Source organism: Drosophila sechellia, chromosome 3R (genome assembly GCF_004382195.2).
Source record: "Drosophila sechellia strain sech25 chromosome 3R, ASM438219v1, whole genome shotgun sequence".
NCBI classification, from domain to species: domain Eukaryota; kingdom Metazoa; phylum Arthropoda; class Insecta; order Diptera; family Drosophilidae; genus Drosophila; species Drosophila sechellia.
Window position 1 is genome coordinate 22,192,323 of NC_045952.1, and position 17,980 is coordinate 22,210,302.

The 17,980-nt window shown below is 42.0% G+C and overlaps 1 long non-coding RNA gene across 1 annotated transcript in view; it reads right to left on the reverse strand.

Annotated features, from left to right (window-relative positions):
* Nucleotides 1-116: 116 nt before the first annotated feature.
* Nucleotides 117-17,980, reverse strand: part of LOC116801802 — a 36,846-nt gene continuing 18,982 nt past the window's right edge. Inside the window, exons 4-5 of the long non-coding RNA XR_004362236.1 lie at nucleotides 2,818-2,861; nucleotides 117-135 (exon numbers count right to left, since the gene is read on the reverse strand). This is a non-coding gene — a long non-coding RNA (uncharacterized LOC116801802). The remainder of the gene's footprint in view (nucleotides 136-2,817; nucleotides 2,862-17,980) is intronic.

Below are 17,980 nucleotides of genomic sequence, written 5' to 3' on the forward strand. Positions count from 1 at the left end.
CAACTAGGAGACTTTTCCTCTTCCAGCCGAATTTCAGGTCATCAAGTGGATGTGGAACACAGCACCCAGCAGAGTTTGCTCTGCCGATTCTTCTCGCTTTTCCTTACGGCGAGTGTATCTCAAAGCTGGATGAATCTATTCGGTGAAGTGGGTGTGGGTGTGTGGGTGTGTGTGGAAAGTGCAGAATCCACAGATAGCCAGAGTTAGGTGAGAGAGGGAGCATCAAAATTTCAAAATCGTTAGACAGATTAGCATAAGCGGATAATTCCAGAAAAACACAGCAATGGCAACGACAACAACAGAAGCAAAGAGGCAGAAAAAATCGTTTTGGAATCCAAAGAGAAACGGACAGCATGTGTGAAGCGTTTAAGTGCTGATGTCGGTCGATGCTGGCGAGGGAGGGAGCAGGGTGCAGCTGTGGGTTTAGGAAAACTCTGGGTGGGAAAACTGAGGCCAAGAACGAAAGCTCTCCTCCGGCACATCTTCCAGCTGAGTGGAGACTGCAAAAAAAGAAATGCAAAGGAAAATCCGGCAATATCTTGAAGCACAGATATTTCGTGTTTACCAAATACCAACAGCAGTCACAAATGGAAATGCGTGGAAATATAGCTTTCAAACAATTTTCGACTGTGTTGGCTGCATATTTTCCTATTCACGCTCGGCAAAAGACAAACAGGGCGGATCAGCAATGTCACTGAAAGTAGATCTCGGAAAATGTGCGCGCGCTTGTGTGCCAAATAAATAATAAATAGAAAGAGCTATATTTTTACCCGCCGCAAATATTTGCCATACTTTACTTTTTGCGGAAAAGCCATTTCTAAGAAAGTATGATTTCCTTTTGATTCTTTATTTAAATTAAAGCTCTTTCAAAGCCATACCGAAATGTGTGTGTTAAAAAAGCAGTTTTAATCAACTCATTCTTTTTTGTCTTGCTGCTGCATCTGATGCCCATATGTGGCATACCGAGAGCAGATTTAATGATGAATGCTGGCAAAAATGCATTCTAGATTCTGTGCCAGGCTGTCCATGGGGAGTTTTCCAGCCCTGGGAAAAAACGATTTTCCCCAGCTTGCCTTCCCGCATCGTGTCTCTTTTCACTCGCTCCTTGGCATTGACATTTTTCAGCTGTAAGACAGGAATACTTTCCATTTTTTCTCCTTGCAGCTCTTGTGTGTGGTTTTTCAGCCAAAATAATCAAACGTGGTTTGGGACTCACAAACCCACACACACACACACACACACAAAGTGCACACGAAGATGGCGAAAGGAGAAGATTCCCATCCGATGCAGCGTTACATCTGTTTTGTTTGTCCTGGGAAGGAAAAAGGACGAAAACTGGGAAGTGGGGAAGCCCACAAAAAATTGCATGTCAAGTGAAATTACTTGTTTGCCAAAGAGAAACGGGTTAGAAATAGAGAAGGGTTGCGAAGGATACGGCTTGGAATGACAACTGCAGCTCACGTATACTAACGCACTTGCACACACAACAACACGCTGGCTCACGCATACACTCGCACTCGCACTCACATTTCACATGTGTGCAACAACCATACCCTGCGAGTCCTGCAAGTCCTGAGAGTCCTGGCTGAGACTTTGATATATACGCAGGCGACACTTCGATCTGCCGGAATATGCGACTAAGCACGATAAATTAAGATGAATGTCTGGCATGCAGCTAAGTCTGTACAGCTATCTGTCTATATATCTATCTATCTATTCGTCTATATATCCGTCCGGGCAGCTCAATGCGAGTCATCTTATGCTCTCCGCACTTGACACATTCCGGGTAAAGTGCATTTGCCTGTTGGCTGTCTATCTTTCTCTCGCTCCTGGCCAAGGATTTTTTTAATACCCTTTACCCGCAGATAACAAGGGTATTTGGGTATTTAAGCATATATAGGTAATGGAATTTATGGAATAGATTAATTTCTTTAATAAAGCCTATAATATACCTCTATCCGTTTCAAGGAAATGAAATTTAACAAAAAATTGTTAAGGAAACTTTTTCTAGTCAGCTTGATATTATCACAAAAGAGCAAGTAACAATACCATGCTCTTTTTGTTGAGTTGGTCTCTCCCATACGGTCTAAAAATGCGCCTGCTTACAGGGTATAATCGGTCTTAATAGTTTTTTTATTTCGGCTTTAACTGACTGACGTCTAGACGCATCGCTCCGCAAGTGAGGGAGGCGGCTATAAATATTCGAAAATGTATTCCACTACATATGGGCCATAAAAATGCACTCCCGACATTTTTAACTTTTATTTCCACTCGCAATCCCGTCGAGAACTCGTCTTCGACTCTCGGCGTGGAGCCATTAAAATGCGACACGCATTGGGCCTGCTGTATGGCAGTAGTGCATTGCGTTGCATTGCATTGCATAATTTAAGGCGTGCGGGAGTGAGCCGGAAAGTTGGCAGAAAATATTCATTTAAAATTCAGCACGCAACACTTTGGTATGACGCATTGCTTTTGCAATTGCCACCAAACCAATATACCACCCTCCCACCAGACCGCCAGTCCACCAACCCGCCACCTACCGCCCACGTATTTAATTGGGGGCGTTGCAAATGTAAATGTCACAGAGCTGGCGACATTTGCATGCCGATGACAGGGCTCCACTGGACATCCACAAGGGCCATTCCACTGGTGACCATCCCGTGGAGAAAGCAAATCCTAATCTCACACTGCGATCTGCTGGTAGGACAAAGTGACAAAATGACTGCTTGACTGACTGACAGACCTGACACGTGCCCGTGTGTTTGATAGGCGTAACAATTCCAACTGGCAAACAATGAACTAATAACAAGAACTTACCCAATTCAAACGGCCCGCCGGTGGAGTCCTGGCACATTCATCAACTGTAAAACAAGGAAGAAGTATTCTGATTAGCATTCGGAATTGATAAACGAGCATTTATAATGGGCCAACATCAAATAGCAGATGGAAATAGAATCGAATCGAATCGAATCACTTTGCATAATCAAAGCTCGAGAGCAGTAAATGAAATGTTAACCTAAGACAACCGAAGACAACAAGCCATTAGGCTTGAATTAGATTGAAAGACAACAGTGAGCAGTGGAGCGAATTCCAATTAAATGGCCTTCCTGAATATGTGAAATCAAAGTCCTTGTGGATCATTAGTTGGGCCACGCTTGCAGCTTTGTATTGAATGTATTATCTGATGCCATGACGTGGCATGCCCCAAAGGCCCCTGATAATGCACAACGGTTGTAGGCGAAACAAAAGCATTTGGAGATGGATGCGATACGATGACATTGCATCTGACGGCACAATAATAAGCCACACATTAACACACAACGCGCTTTAAGAGGAAAACCAAGTAAACCATTCCATTCAATTTGATCCATTAAAATCATACGCAATTATCCAATTCACTCGACTGTTGCATCGTCGTCGTCATGATTGCCTTGGCTATCATCCCCAGCATTACATGTATTTCTTTCATTGCTACACTCAAGATGAATATATAATCGTCCATCACAGAGTATAAAAAAATAATAATGGCTTAGCATACCTAATCAGAGATCTTGAATGCATTGCTTAAGATACGGACACCTTGTTCAATGAAAACCATTAGACATTATCCGATAAGCACTTTTTGCTACATGAAAATCTCCATGTAATATACATTTTTATTTCCCAAACTCTTTTTCGAGTGCATTAAAACTCAGCAAAAAAAATGACGGCTCAGAGGGCTAGGCTATCCAGCCAGCCATTTAGTTGGCCAGGCCGAAACTCACGTTTTCCAGAGATTATGAGGCCCAGGCCGCAGACTCTCGAGAGCCGCACGTTTTGCAATGGGAAAACTCAAGCTCAACGGCGGTAGGAAAAGCCAGTAAAAACAACAATCGAAAAGGGAAATTTTCACGGTGCTCACGTAATTGAATTGCAGTCGGCCAAATTGGCATTTATTATAATAAAAGCAAATATGCAATTTCGCTTTTCACTGGCTGCGAAATAAATAAACGCTGGCTAAGCAGCAGCAAGCAGTCCGCCCAAAGAGATTTCAAAGGCTTTGGTACACAAATAAGTGAAACGAATAGGAAACTTATTAAATAATAGAGGACTCCTTCAGTGGCCACTGGGCCCAGTGAGCTCAAAAGAAAACTCTCGAGTTCTCAAGTCTTTAGTGCCATAAACTAAATTGCAAATCGGTTTGAGGATATCCCCGGCTGACCCACATTTCTGGTTTATTTATACTCATTTATTCTATTCAGCTGGGCTTGCCCACAAATCAACCGCAAAGAAATTTAATTTAAATAAATTATTTTACAATATCAAACCGCAGTAGGAAAAGTTGTAAAAAAAAAGAGCGAAACCATCAGGTAAATATACAGGTAAAAACGTGGCGGGGACAAAGCTGCGAGTGCATTGGAAATGAGCAAATTAATAGTATAAATATTTTAAAACTCCCATTGAAGTGAACGCCAAAAACGCTGCATAAGCCGGATCTTTATGTGAAATAATTAATTCACGTATTAATATTAGTGCGCTATATACAGTTATAAATGCATTGGCGGCCAATGTTTGAATTTAATTTCATTATGGGGCAGTGACTCGCTTAATAGGATTTGCATTGGCTTCGTCGTTTGGCTTATATTTTTAAATTTGCATTGTGGTCCATGGTTATTCTAAGCGATAGCATCAACATTAAACTTAATCTACTTTTCCAGTTTTTCCACTCAAGCCGTCTCTCTATCTAATTTTCCAGCCGAATTTCTGGCATTCAATTTGTAATTTTCTAATTATGTGGTTGAACATTTTGGTGTATTGAAAGCAATTACGCTAAATAATTGCACATTCCCGTGTATTTGCGAATGGCAGACAACGTCGTCTAACTCTTTCCACTAAGTACTCTTCCTGCATACCCTGTAAATTAATTCTAAAGGCCAAACAACACTTAGTAAAAGAACATTTAGCTTACAAATAAACATGCAAAAGTGCAGAAAAAGTTAGCGGTAGAAAAATACGATTTATAAACTCTTTAAGTCATGATTTCTAATATTCTTATATGGATGTACGATTGATGCATGTTTTCAAGACTTTTTTAAGCGTATTAACATGTGACATAGTCTCGAAACTAAACTCGTTGGCTTGCCTAATGACAACGTCGCCGGTTTCGAGCAGATCGGGAGTTGTAGTCAAAATGGGGGCCGAGTGGCTTGGAGCTTGGGGCTGGGCCTGTTGATGGGGCTTCAATGAAAGCGTTTACGTCAAGCTCCAAATCAGTTTTGCACTGCCCCAAACAATTTCCGCATTTAATTACATTGATTATGCAGCCAAGGAGCGAATCTGGCTGTCATTCAGACGTCTCTCCTGCTTCACCTCTTTTTTGCCCCCAAAAACTTTCGCTGCAACATTGAACTTGATTTTGCAACAAATTGCCGACTTAGCAGGCGACCATTGGAATGGATGGGGTGCCAAACGGAGGAGGCATTTGCCCAACGAGCGTGTCATTGTTGTTGAATGCTTTTTGCGGTGACAACACTCAACACTTTCATGCTCTGTCAGTGCAAAAGGAAACCATGTGTGGCTGTCAACACTTTTCGGCTTGTTGCAAATCGTAATAATGCAGCAAACAATGCGATTCACGATGTACAATAAAAAAAAGAAATATTAAACAAAATCCATTAACTCATAATTTTCTGCTATGTTGAACACAATCCAGAACCCGCGCTCAGCCCAAAAGTGTTCAGTTTGTTGTCGTTAAGCCAACATACTCGTACTCGCACAAACAAAAAACCCAATTGCGCGCAATTTTACGGCAGAGCGCATTTCGCCACCCACTCAACCGCCCAGCCACCCACTCAACCGCCCAACCGCCCAGCACCACCCACTCTGGCTGACGCTATGAAGAGGCACGTATGCGTGAAATATTGTGCAAACAACCACTGCTACAATAGTTACAGCAGCAACAGCTCATTGCACTTAGAAAAAATATGTGGTGGAAATTATAAAACTGGTACCTTTCCATTTACATTTCTTCTATGCACATAGAATTTGCTAAGTTTTTCAAATATTTTTATATATCTGCATTGTATATGATACTTATTTTGGAAAAGAAATGACCACAGCATTAAACGATTTGTTTACATGCGTTTCAATTCTTGCAACAGTTAAGTGCACTGCAGTTGCAAGTGGAAAAGAAATAGTGTGCTTTAAAGACGGAATTCGTTTGTAACCGAAAAATAAAATTCACACGACGTTGTCGCAGTTGATTATGGGAAACACTCAAAACGAGTTTGATTGTTGTCGTCTGTTTGTTTGTTTGTTGCTTGCCTTTGTTGTCATGGCTGTTGTTATTTTTGTCATTGTTGCGACGGTAATTCACGTGTTGCATGTGACAGGCTTTGTTTTGCTGGGTATATCTACTATTCAGACATGTTATAATCAATGTGTATCCATAAACCAAAGCACAATGTATGGTATGGGTAATAAATCACTTATACTCACTAAATCTAATCGATCATAGAGGGACCAGAAAAATGGGCTTAACCCGAGAGCAATTTGCCATGATTAAAGCCGGGAGTGTATGGTTAATAGAAAATGGAATTATATATGGCATCAAATAGCTGGCATTCCAGGAAAACACTTCTGATTGCTATCACTAATAAGTGGGTAATTTAATTAATAAACTACTAGCTTAAGGATTCACTAGTAATAAGTAAAGATAATATTATAATAAATATACAGCGTATTTTGCAAACTTAACTCCCTTCATAGTATATTTAGATTTGCAGAAAGCTTCCGCCGTAATTTGCACCTTGCGCTTTTAATTCCAAGGGTGCTCATACATTGAATTTTGTTTGGCTAACATTTTGTCTGAAGCTTTATGAGCTGTAAATTGGTTGAATTATAAGCAATTATATATAAATGCCATTGGCAGCAACTCCACACGATTCGCGGCATCGTGGAACGCGTTTTGCCAGACAATTTCATTAACAGCAATTGCCGCCGGGTTTTGGGGGGGCTTGTGTGTGCGGGGTGTGCTGGGTGTGCTGGTTGTGTGTGTGTTAGTGTGTGGATAACCGCTTCATTTCCATTAGCCATACAATTTGATTAAGTTCAGAGTGCGACAGCGTCGCAGCAGAGCTCAAATTCAAGCCAGATTACAATAATTTCTTTATCAAGCCAAACAACCGACGCACCGACACGCAATAATAATAACAATAACAGCACGAACCACCGAAGGCAGAAGGTCGTTGCATGTCCAAAAATGGGGGGAGAAACCTGAATTTGGCAGGAAAATGTGAAAAGGGGTGGGGTGGTGGTGCCAGTGGTGCGTTGGAGCCCAGTTGAGTTCATTGTGCATACGCCAATGGAGACGTGGACAATGTCAACGAAACGGAAACTAGCGGAAATCATTATAGTCTGCACAAATGACTTCAAGATACTTTTGCCCAGCCAACTCGGAGCACTTTTTCCCCACTTCGCACAGTGGGTCGAACGAGCACAAAACAGGAAGACCCAAATCAACGCCGCAAGGAAAATGCTGTCCAGAATTGGGTGACTTTTGACAGCATAAACACACGGGGAGGAAACTATTTGTCAAAAGTGCTAGTCACCATTACAATGTGCATATTTATGTTGAGCATGTTTAGTAAACCCTGTACGTTACAGAGTTCACTGTTCCAGCAAGTGGATATCCTCCATTGAAATTCATTGTTTCGAATTTTGGCTTTAAGCGGTAATAAAACAAATATCAAATACGCATACTCAAGAAGCAATTTAATTGTAAATTGTTGCAGAATTTTATTTCGATGTGCAGTGAAGCGCACGAATAGAAACAATTTTGTAATTACAACTTGCAATTGAAATTCACATTAAATAGTTTTTAGGCAATAAAAAAGGTATAAAGAGGAAATCAAACAACACGCCCTGTTTTGCAATATTTTTATAGCAAATAAACAAGAAAGTAATGAAATGCAAACCATTTAATAGTTATTAAAGAAAAGATATAAAATGTTTTGCAGGCTATAAAAAAATCAATTAAAAATAAGCATTTGATATTGGAAATTCCGGGTAATTGAATAAGTAGCTTTTTAGCATTGTTACTGAAATCTTGTTAAAGCAAATTAATTGTCTTTTTATTGGTAACTGAAACTTTTATGTCGTGATATATCACATTTTCCTACCAACTTTTGCCACAGTGCGTCCTTTTCTATACCCATTGTTCTGCGGGGATATGGCCATATATATATGTATATATAGTGTATTTTTTTGGCTGCCACAAAAGTGAACGAGATGGAACGGGACAGATTGTAGTTCTTGTTGTGATTTTGCTAGTTGCCAGCAGCTTGTGCCGGCATCTACTTAAATATCCGGTATCATTATTATAAAAATCAAGTTGGGAGCCAAGCGGACGCACTGGGCCAGGAAGCAATTAGGGCTGCAGAGCATAATTGGTCGATTTTTTTCCTTTTTGCAGCTTTAGCAACGGAGCAGGGCAGCCAGGACCCTAGCCCCAATTAACAGAGATTAAAGGTGTGAAAAGCTTTGGCTTTTGTCTTGCGATTAGCCTGGGAATACACACGCGTATACAAATATACTATGTATGTATACAAAGTGAGGGCGCAATTTCCCAACAAGCTTGCACATTGAAAGCTTGGCAAAAGCAGGTTAAAAAAAATGAAGGACCCTAAATAAAAATCAAGCAGCCGTCAACGGGGCGTATGCGCCACGTGCAAATGAGATGCCAGGTGCTGCAAAAGCTGACCGGGGATGGCAAGTAAATAAAAAGCAGATAAAAATCAAATTAACAAAACGAAGTGAAGAGAAGAGAAACTGCGCTCAAGTAAATAAAACTGCCCCACTTGGCCAAGGCGAGGCCGATAAAAAATGTTTTCCGCGCAGCGAGATGCAGAGACCCAATTTATATATTTCAGCATTTGTTATGGCTCTCCACGTGCCTCGTTGGCTGATTGCAAATGAAATGAATTTGGCCAGTGAAAGTTTAGCCAGCAGAGATGGGCAAGGACATCAGATGCGTGGACGAATATAAAAATACGAAATACAAAATACAAAATAACATTTCACAATGGGCCGCCGGGACGTTTACAAAAATACATTTAATGACTTTCGCCAGTCCAGAGAGCAATGCTGATAAAACCCTAGCCACCTCCCCAACCAAAAAATAAAAGGTCCTTCAAAGTGAGTAAGGCCAAAAAGTGTCCTTAATCTGCTTAAAAGCACAGTGCCACCGTGCTCGTGATACCTATCAGCCCAAAACGGACGTGTGCCGCGAGCATCAAAATTAACGGCAAGAAATTTAAAATGTAATTGACAGGCCAAATGACAACATGAACGGATGGACGGCATTCGGCCTCCAGATCGACCAACAGCCAACGGGCAGTTATTAAAACGCGGGCCAGGCGCCACGCACAACAACACAGTACACCGTGCGTATACGCAATACGTAACGCAGTGGCAATGAGGAAACGGAAATGCAGCATTAAATGAAAATAAAACAGCCTGGCAGGCAAAACGCGACACAGCGCTTAAGGACACTTTGGCAGAGCGCTCCGCTCGTTGTGGTTCGCTCGGCGTAATTGCTCTCAGCGGAGAGCTTAACGCCGCGTCACCCGCACCACCATACGCACCACCGATGTCCCTGGTCCTTTGGTCCGTTTGTCAATACTTTATTTGCGTTTATCGCAATCATTTCGTTGGCCGCTTTTAACCCTGTTAATATGGCAATTTACATTTACATTATTTTTATTACCGTACTCGGTCCCGTACTGGTCCCGATTAAAAAGGATAGATTTATAAGCACACATAAATATGTACATACATTTTGTCATAATCGAGTTGTGCACTTGTCAGGCTCTCAACTCGGCTCGCGGTTATCGCATTTAATTACTGCCCCGAATAAATGAAAAAGTTAAAAATTTTAAACGAGCAACAAATGCCAGCAGCCCCTAATGCTGCTGCTGCTGTTGGTGCTGATGCTGCTGCGGACGCCCTGGGCCATGGCAATTAGAAGCAATTGCTACTCTGCCAGCTGGCAAACTGGCAAGCTAGCAACTACCGACTGCCACCGGGCTGCAATTTCACTTATTTCACGTGCAACTTGGCAACCGACGAGCGGCGACGACAGGCGACATCAACGATGACTGCTGCCGCTTCCACATCCACATCCAGATTCACATTCACATCCACATCTATAGCCACTGCCACTGCACTTGGCGCCCAAATAGCAGTCCTAGCACTAAATACTGACGGCCCAGTGAAAGGTGAAGGGAACTGGGAGCTGGGAGCTGCGAACTGGGAACTCGGAACTTGGAACGGAGCTGGGTGCAATGTTGCAGGCGGAATGCTGCATGTGGCAGAGGTAACAATAAACGTAAACCCATGACTGCCACTCGACGGAAGCAGCGAGGCGGCAGCATGCGAAGATTTCACTTTCATGTTTAACTTGGACCAGCATACACTTGTTAAAACGGTGCAGCTTGCATAGGTTCAAACTTTTTGAAAATGTTGTCCTAGCATAGGTTGGCTTATTTATTCAACCATGTATGATAGCAAATATAATATATTTCATATTATTGAAGTCAAAACAGGATGTTGAACCTTAATCACTTAATTAACAAAATAGAACTTAATTTCTAGCGCTTTAAATGTCAGTTTAACCTAAGCAGGTTTGTCTGTAAGTACACATATCTCTTCGCACCATCTGGTGTCTCCACCTCTCTAGTTTTTGCCTCGCACGTGCATTTGTAAATTTGTTCGGTTGGGGCAACAATGCGTCGGCGGTGGCTCCTCTTCCACCTTTGGCAACACACTTTGAGTCTTGAATTACCCTCAGGCATGCGTGGCGTATTCGGTTGCTGTTTGACAATTTTTGCTGCTGCTTTTTTTTCCTGCACACCGCGTTTTTATCTGGGAAGCTGGCATTATGTGACACAGAGGGGAAAAGCGTTTTGTCATAAGCAGCGGAAAGAAAACGGCGAAGTAAAACAGGAAAAGTAAAGAGACCCATGCAACGTTGTTAAAGAAAAGTGCAAGCGACACACTGTGTCCACTTAAAGCAAGCAACAATGTGTGCCAACCTGGGATTGGGGGCCCCATGACCAGGCTGCAAGCAGCAGTAACTTTGGAAATTGCATCTGCAACTGCAACATCAACAGCAGCAGCACCAACATCAGGCAACAATTTTGAGGCATTGCATAAGAGGCCCCAAGGCATCGAGGAGCCCACGATCCACGAGATCGAGCGTGGGAGAAGAGCTTAATTATCCAAAAATGCTAAACAAAGTCGGGAAGAGCAAAAAGGTTCGTTGATATGCGATAACTTCAAGTGGACCCATAAAGTTCCCTGATCATCTCCATTGATACTCATGCTTATGTGAGGAAAATCCATAAGACAATAGTTCATGGTAGAAATATGTGTACTTTGTATATAAGAGGAACTGCCTCCGATTTTTATAAAATGCAGCGACTTCTTTTGGCACGAAAAACCATTAGTAAGTTACATTCAAATTTCAAAAATTTGTATATATAAAAGATATACCAAGCAGTAACCATTTAAATAAGTGCTTGTACGAATTGTTCATAGCCACAAGCAGTGAAATTTGTAAGCCACAAGTTTTGTTTATGTTCAATAAATTTTCCATTTGAAATTGGAGCTGGCAAGGGGTGGTGGTGGTTCATCGACGAAACCATATGATAAGCAACATAATCAATAACTCAAGTGAACTTTTTGCCCACTTTCCATTGAGACCCTCTGTTGAATGGAATTTTATCGCCGGGAGAACGACCAGCAGCACCCAGAAACAAGCCCAGAAGCCCAGTAACATGCTCCTCCCATCCCAGCAACCGGCAAACAAACAAACAAAACAACAAACAAGCAACTGCAACTGCAATCAATTGCACCTTCTGCCGCATGAATGCGTGACTGAATAGCAGCACATATGCGATGGACCCATCTGTTGTCCGAGGGGCTAGGGGCTAGCCGCACTATCTGCTTTCCCATGGGGCTCCCCCATCCGGATCCTCCCAGGATCCAACCCCTCACCTCCCCCCCTCGGATGCAACGCCCACCCTTTGACCCCTCTTAGCTGACCAGTGCGGTAACTGAAATAGCAGCATCGAGTCGGGTTTTATTTTCCTCTAGCCGCACTCTGTTTTTTGTGCAGCTGCAACTGCAATTCAAGTGCATTGCAATGCGCATCCCACTGACTCGAGTGCAGGGAAACCAACATTTAATATTACTATTTAATTCTAAATTTCAGCAAAATGCCTTTAATTAGCAATTATGCTTGTAAAGCTTGTACTTTTAATTGCTTCGTATTATATCTCTATAAAACACCAATAATTCAATTCAATTGACAAGTGCAGAGTATATATATTTAAATATTTTTTGTTAAATAATTCAATTGAATGAAAATAGATTAAACATCATAATGCCTTGTATTTAAATAAATAACTTTTTTTCCTGTGTGGTCGTACAAATGGAAAAAGGGAAAGGAAACACTGAGTGGAGGCGTGGCAGGCGAGCGTATCCGAAGGGCGTAAATGTAAGTGCGCGTTATGTTTGCAAACGCCAAATGAAAAGGACCGGAACCGTGAAAAAAAAAAACAGAAAAAGCGGGCAAATGCAAATCACACACACTCACTACCTTTTTGTCTCCACCGTGTCTAGTGTCTGAAAAGGTGGAACTGGGTGGTAAATGGCAGGGGGGAGAGGGGGCAAAGGTATGGAGGCATTACAATAAAGACTCTTACTTTGTGGCTGGTGTTGCCGGGCCCTCGGGGAACCTTGACAATGATATTGATTTGCTGTCATTATTGTTAGTTTTTGGCTGCCCGGCGGCAACTCTGCTCCGTTCGGAATGGAGCGTGTGCGAAAACTGTTTGTGCTCACTGTCGCCAGCCATCGATCCTTGGGGCGGCCTTCGTCCTGCGGTAGCGAAGTTACAAAATTTGAATTTACGCTGAGCGTTCGATAGGCGAAATTGAAATTGTTATTTGTTGAGGCGACTGTTTCGTGGGGCGCCAGACGGTAGACGACGGTGCACGGGGGCTGCAGAAAAAATAGTAAAACTTCGCTGCCAGAGTTGCCAACCCCACAATTGAGTTGCCCTAGGGGATGACCACTCAGCGTGGCCACGATTCGTGTATCTCGCACCGAAGACTTTTTGGTGAAACATTTTGGCACGGCAGCAAGCCCGCATCCACCCACTCCGACAAATTCAACCGAGCAATTTCCCCCTGTTAGTTTTCTCTGGCAGTTATTGACTTTTTCTAGCGGCAAAACAAATGCAATTTGCATTTTGATAACATTTCCCAGCAGCTGTGTTTTAATTGCATTCGTTCAATGCAAGTGTGCTCCACCTTTCATGGTGGTCCGGATGCCCGGTCCTTCAGAGTCCGGAGTCCCAAGTCCCGAGTTCGGTAAAAGACGTAACGAAATCAATTGTCAGGTCATCTGTCAATTTATTTGTTATTTCCCGCCAACTGTCAGCTGTCAGGGCTGCACGAAGCCCGAGCCGAAAGGCAAGCTAGCCAGCCAGCAAACAAAACAAACACAAAACGTAATGCATTTAATGTGCCAAGAGACTTGCAACAAAATTACAGTCCCGGACGGTCGAACAAGAAGACGGTAGCGCCGACAAAATAAACCCCACGATGCACAGTGTAGCAGGTGCTTCAAAATCCCGACCAAAAATGGATGTTCCAACTTTCTTAAGGACTTGCGAGATTGCGTTTGTACTGGCTTTAAAATTGCAATTTGCAGAAAGCTTTTTCTGCATGCAACTTTCACAGTTAAGTTTTATGATCGCATCGTACCACTGTGCAGCTTCGGAAAAGTTCAAGAGTTCGCTTTGTCGCGCTTGTGCAAACAAATGATTTGTTTTAGCCGCTCTTTCAACTGCCCCCGCCCCCTTTTGCCGCCCAGGTGTAATTGCCACACGACCAAAAGGCGTAGCGAAATTAGGCAAACGTTTTGGCCAAGTTTGTTTTCCCTTTTGGCCGGTTTGTTTGCCTTTTGCCATTTGGAAATTATCGAGTTGTTGCCCAGCTGTGTGCGGCGACGACGTTCATTGGAAATGCAAATTTCCCGGCCAACAGAAGAATCTCAAGTGCCTGGCGCCAAACAAATGATTGGCATTATGTAGTTTGACCTTAATTAGTTAACAATGGAAATCAGGGCATTATTTTTGTTTTCCCGAAGGCGGTAGGCGGTGTGGGTGGTAATCTGGGTAAGCGTGGGAGGCCCGTAAGAATTAACCGCACCAATTACACGCACAAAATGCCAAGCAATTAATAAAAAGCGTGGGGGGAGGAAAAATCGGAATCTGAATTGTGAAAATCTATTTGAGGGCGCCGGCATTTTCAGTTTGCCATAAATCAAATTAATTGAAATTAATGGTTCACCTCGCTAAAAGTGCGCTCACGCAAATATTTGCCCAGCAGATTTGGTTGCTTTTTTTCACGTTTTTTGGGTAACGGGTGGTATTTGCGTTCCCAGGATTGGAGACTGAATGGTGACCATTAAGCATCGGGGGCTGGCCCACTAATTATTTTAGCTTACACTCGGCCCGAGCGTTAATTCCTTTGAAGCCAAGCGAGAAAAAAGGGATAAAGCCAAGGATTGAAGAGGTTTATGCGGGTAATTAATGTGACATCTGATAGGACTGGTAATGGCAATTGCGATTGTTTATGCAAATTTTCGAAACTGGCGATGGATTTTCTTTATGCAAATGTTCATTCAACAATTGGCTGTAAATTAAAGAGACATTTTAATGAGACGTTAAACAATTAAATAGCTGATTTATTTGGGCTTGATGTCAAACCTATTAAGCATGCCAATTAGAATACATTTTAATTTATTTATATATTTTTTTGCTGTGTTTTGTATTTAAATGTCATTCAATACTTTTAGACTTCTGTGCTAATTAGGTTAATAAGATGTCTCGTCTCACTTTAAAGTAATTTTTTTATTTAACACATGGTTATTTAATTTAAGTGTAATAGTAAGTTTCAACATTTTTCATGAAAGGAGTCCACCCATGAACGATCTATGCAATGGCACATCCTTTTCATTAAGCTCTGTCCCGGCTTTATTTGAACTTCAAAGGAACGTTTGGTAAGGACTGGCGGTGGCGAATTAATGAAATGTTTGTCAAGTGCGGTTTTCTGGCTGTCTGCCCCACTCTCCGGCTTTGGTTGACTCATTAAAATGATTTAATAAGGCCAAGCCGAGAGTCCGTAAACCGATTTCCCCATTCAATGGAAGTAAGCCACATTGGTATCAAACCAAACAGACAGACAGCGATGTAATTCATCAGAAATAAACGTGGTCATTATGTAGTTATAGCGCTGGGACGGAAAGCACCGCACCCATGAATAATGAATAAAGCTAGCAAACAGATTTTTGCCGCTTTGCCAAATAATTTCTGGGCCTATTTACATATTCAAAATTCATGGGACCGCCAGCCAAATCGCATTCGAATTCAAATTCATATGCCATAATGGCAAGACATATGGAAAACTTGTGGGTGAGGTCGTGCCTACACATACTCGCAAATACATACATATATAGATGCTTAGAAAACATCGCATTTTCCAATCAATTGAATTTCAATTTGCATAATTTTCTGTATGTCAAAGTAATGTGTACGAAATTCGATTATTTTCCATTGAATTGAGCTGAAGACATTACGAGTGGACTAAAAGTGGACAAAGCAGATACCCAAGAAGAAGCTTCGTCCTCAGACAAAAGGACAGTAGACAGTGGACAGTGGACATTGGACGGTGAACAGGACACAGGACACGTGAATATGCCAACACCCAAGTGGGTGTGTCGTGGAGTGGACAAACATTATTGCAGAATTTATTTATATTTCAGCTAGTGCGTGGTGGGGGAGGTTGTTTGGGTCAAAGGGCCGGCCGACCCACAGACCCACAGATACTCCCGCCCACCCATACATTGTGACCTCAAAGTAACCCAAAACTCCAAAACGTATAAAATGCAGAAAAAAAGGAATTGTTGGATTTGCGTGAAAATTTTAGTGAGCGAAGCGAAAAGGATCCAAAAGCGAAACAAGCAATAAAAGGCACGGCCGCTTCCATTCGGTTCGTTTCAGCTCTGAAAAACTATCACAAATGCCATAAACAAACACAGACTGGCGAAAATCTAAATATGAGTGCGGAAAATATCGAATTCAAAATGCGCTACAAAAAAAAAAAAAAAACAGGTAACGAATTTTAAATATAAATATCGATCAAGGCACTCATATTAAAGAAACTTTAAACTTTATTTTTTTTAACTCACATGTTATTGTTCTAAAAATGTCTTTTATTAAAAGTTTAATTATTTGTAGACCGTCTCAGTCTGAAGAGCGCTAAGTTCAAGGATCCTTTTCTTCCAGAAAATCTCTCTCGTCACAAATTGGAATGTTTGCCTCGCTGACAGAACCACTTCGCAGTGAAAATGCTCCAAGAATTTCTCAACACAATCAAACAATGTGCGTGTCCCTTTTTTCGAGTATTTCACACGCCCACCTAGCAGGGCCAGTGCCTTTAAAGGAACCCAAAAGGAATTAAATTGGAAAAGCGTCGGAAAACGAGACGACTGGAAAAGGGTTCAAATGTATTTACAGTCGGGTGTATCCACAGAGGCATCCTGTGGGGGTCTTCACCTCCTTTCCCGGTCCCCTCGAAAATTGTTTTGCGGCAATGTGCAGGGAAATGCAGAGAATACTCCAAGTAGCCCGCAGCGACCAGACAGGCAAAAAACATTCTCGCCCCAAACAGAAATAAAAAAAAAAAATAACTAAAACCAGAACAAAAACAAATACAACAAAATTTAGCCGCAAGATTTTTTCTGCGGGCACGCGTGTCGTAAAAATTTAATTAAAAAATAATTTTGCTAACAATAAAAATCAACACTCGGCCAGTGGATGATAATGATGATGTTACAAAAGAACTGGCCTAACCGCAGGCTAAATAATGATTAAGCATACGCCATGGTGTCCAAGCGATTGCTACCACGCCCATTAGCCGTGTCAAAATGTGCGAATTATGGGACTGAAACAGCGGGCATTTACGGCCGAGCTCTTACTTTTGGTTTAGTTGGCTTTGGGCCGCATTCAAGGCGAATCTGGGCACTTTAGTGTCAGCCCGAACGAAATTATGATGACGACTCTTTATTGGGCCCAGAGCCATTGTCTGCCCCGGCTATTGCTCCTCCTCCTGCTCCTGCTGCTGCTCCTGCTCCTGCTCCTGCTCCAGCTCCTGTCGTCCTTGTTCTTGTTGTCCTGACAGCTGAAGTGGCCCGCCCGGATGCCTGGATGCCTTGATGTCTGAATGCCTGAGTGCCTGGCTGACTTTCCCTTTCTCTTGACTCCCCCCGCTTGTCGAGTCAATAAAAATTCAGTAAAACGCTCTCGACATTGGCTCAAGGATTATTATTGCTACTTTATGACAGTTTATGTATTTTTTTCCCTTTGTGTGTGTCTGGGGCTAGTGACAACGCAGATTTAAAAGGTTATATACACAGAAATATGGTCGGGGTTGCAGGATGGCTAGATGGTTAGCTGGGTATAGACAGCCCAACTTGTAAAGTGTTCGGAACGCAAATTGCTTTCCTGGGACGACTGCCAAGTGGAACGTTTTGTAGTCAATTTCACAGATAATTGGAATGCCTAGAGGATATGGGGCGTTGAAATATTTACCAAATCATTCGATATTCTCGCATTACGAATTTTACCTTAGCCGAGAAACCTTATGGAGTGTCTACTATGTGTTTAACATTAAATTTATTTAAAAAGCACTAATGTCATAGATGTATACTTTGTGATATCATAAAAGTCATGTAACTTAATATTTCATTATTAGAATAGGTTAACCTGCTCATTGTTACTCTTTTAAAGATTTAAAATCACTAGTTGGACATGAGAGTTTAGAATCCCCTTACAACCGCAAACTTTAATACACATTTAATTTTATAAAGG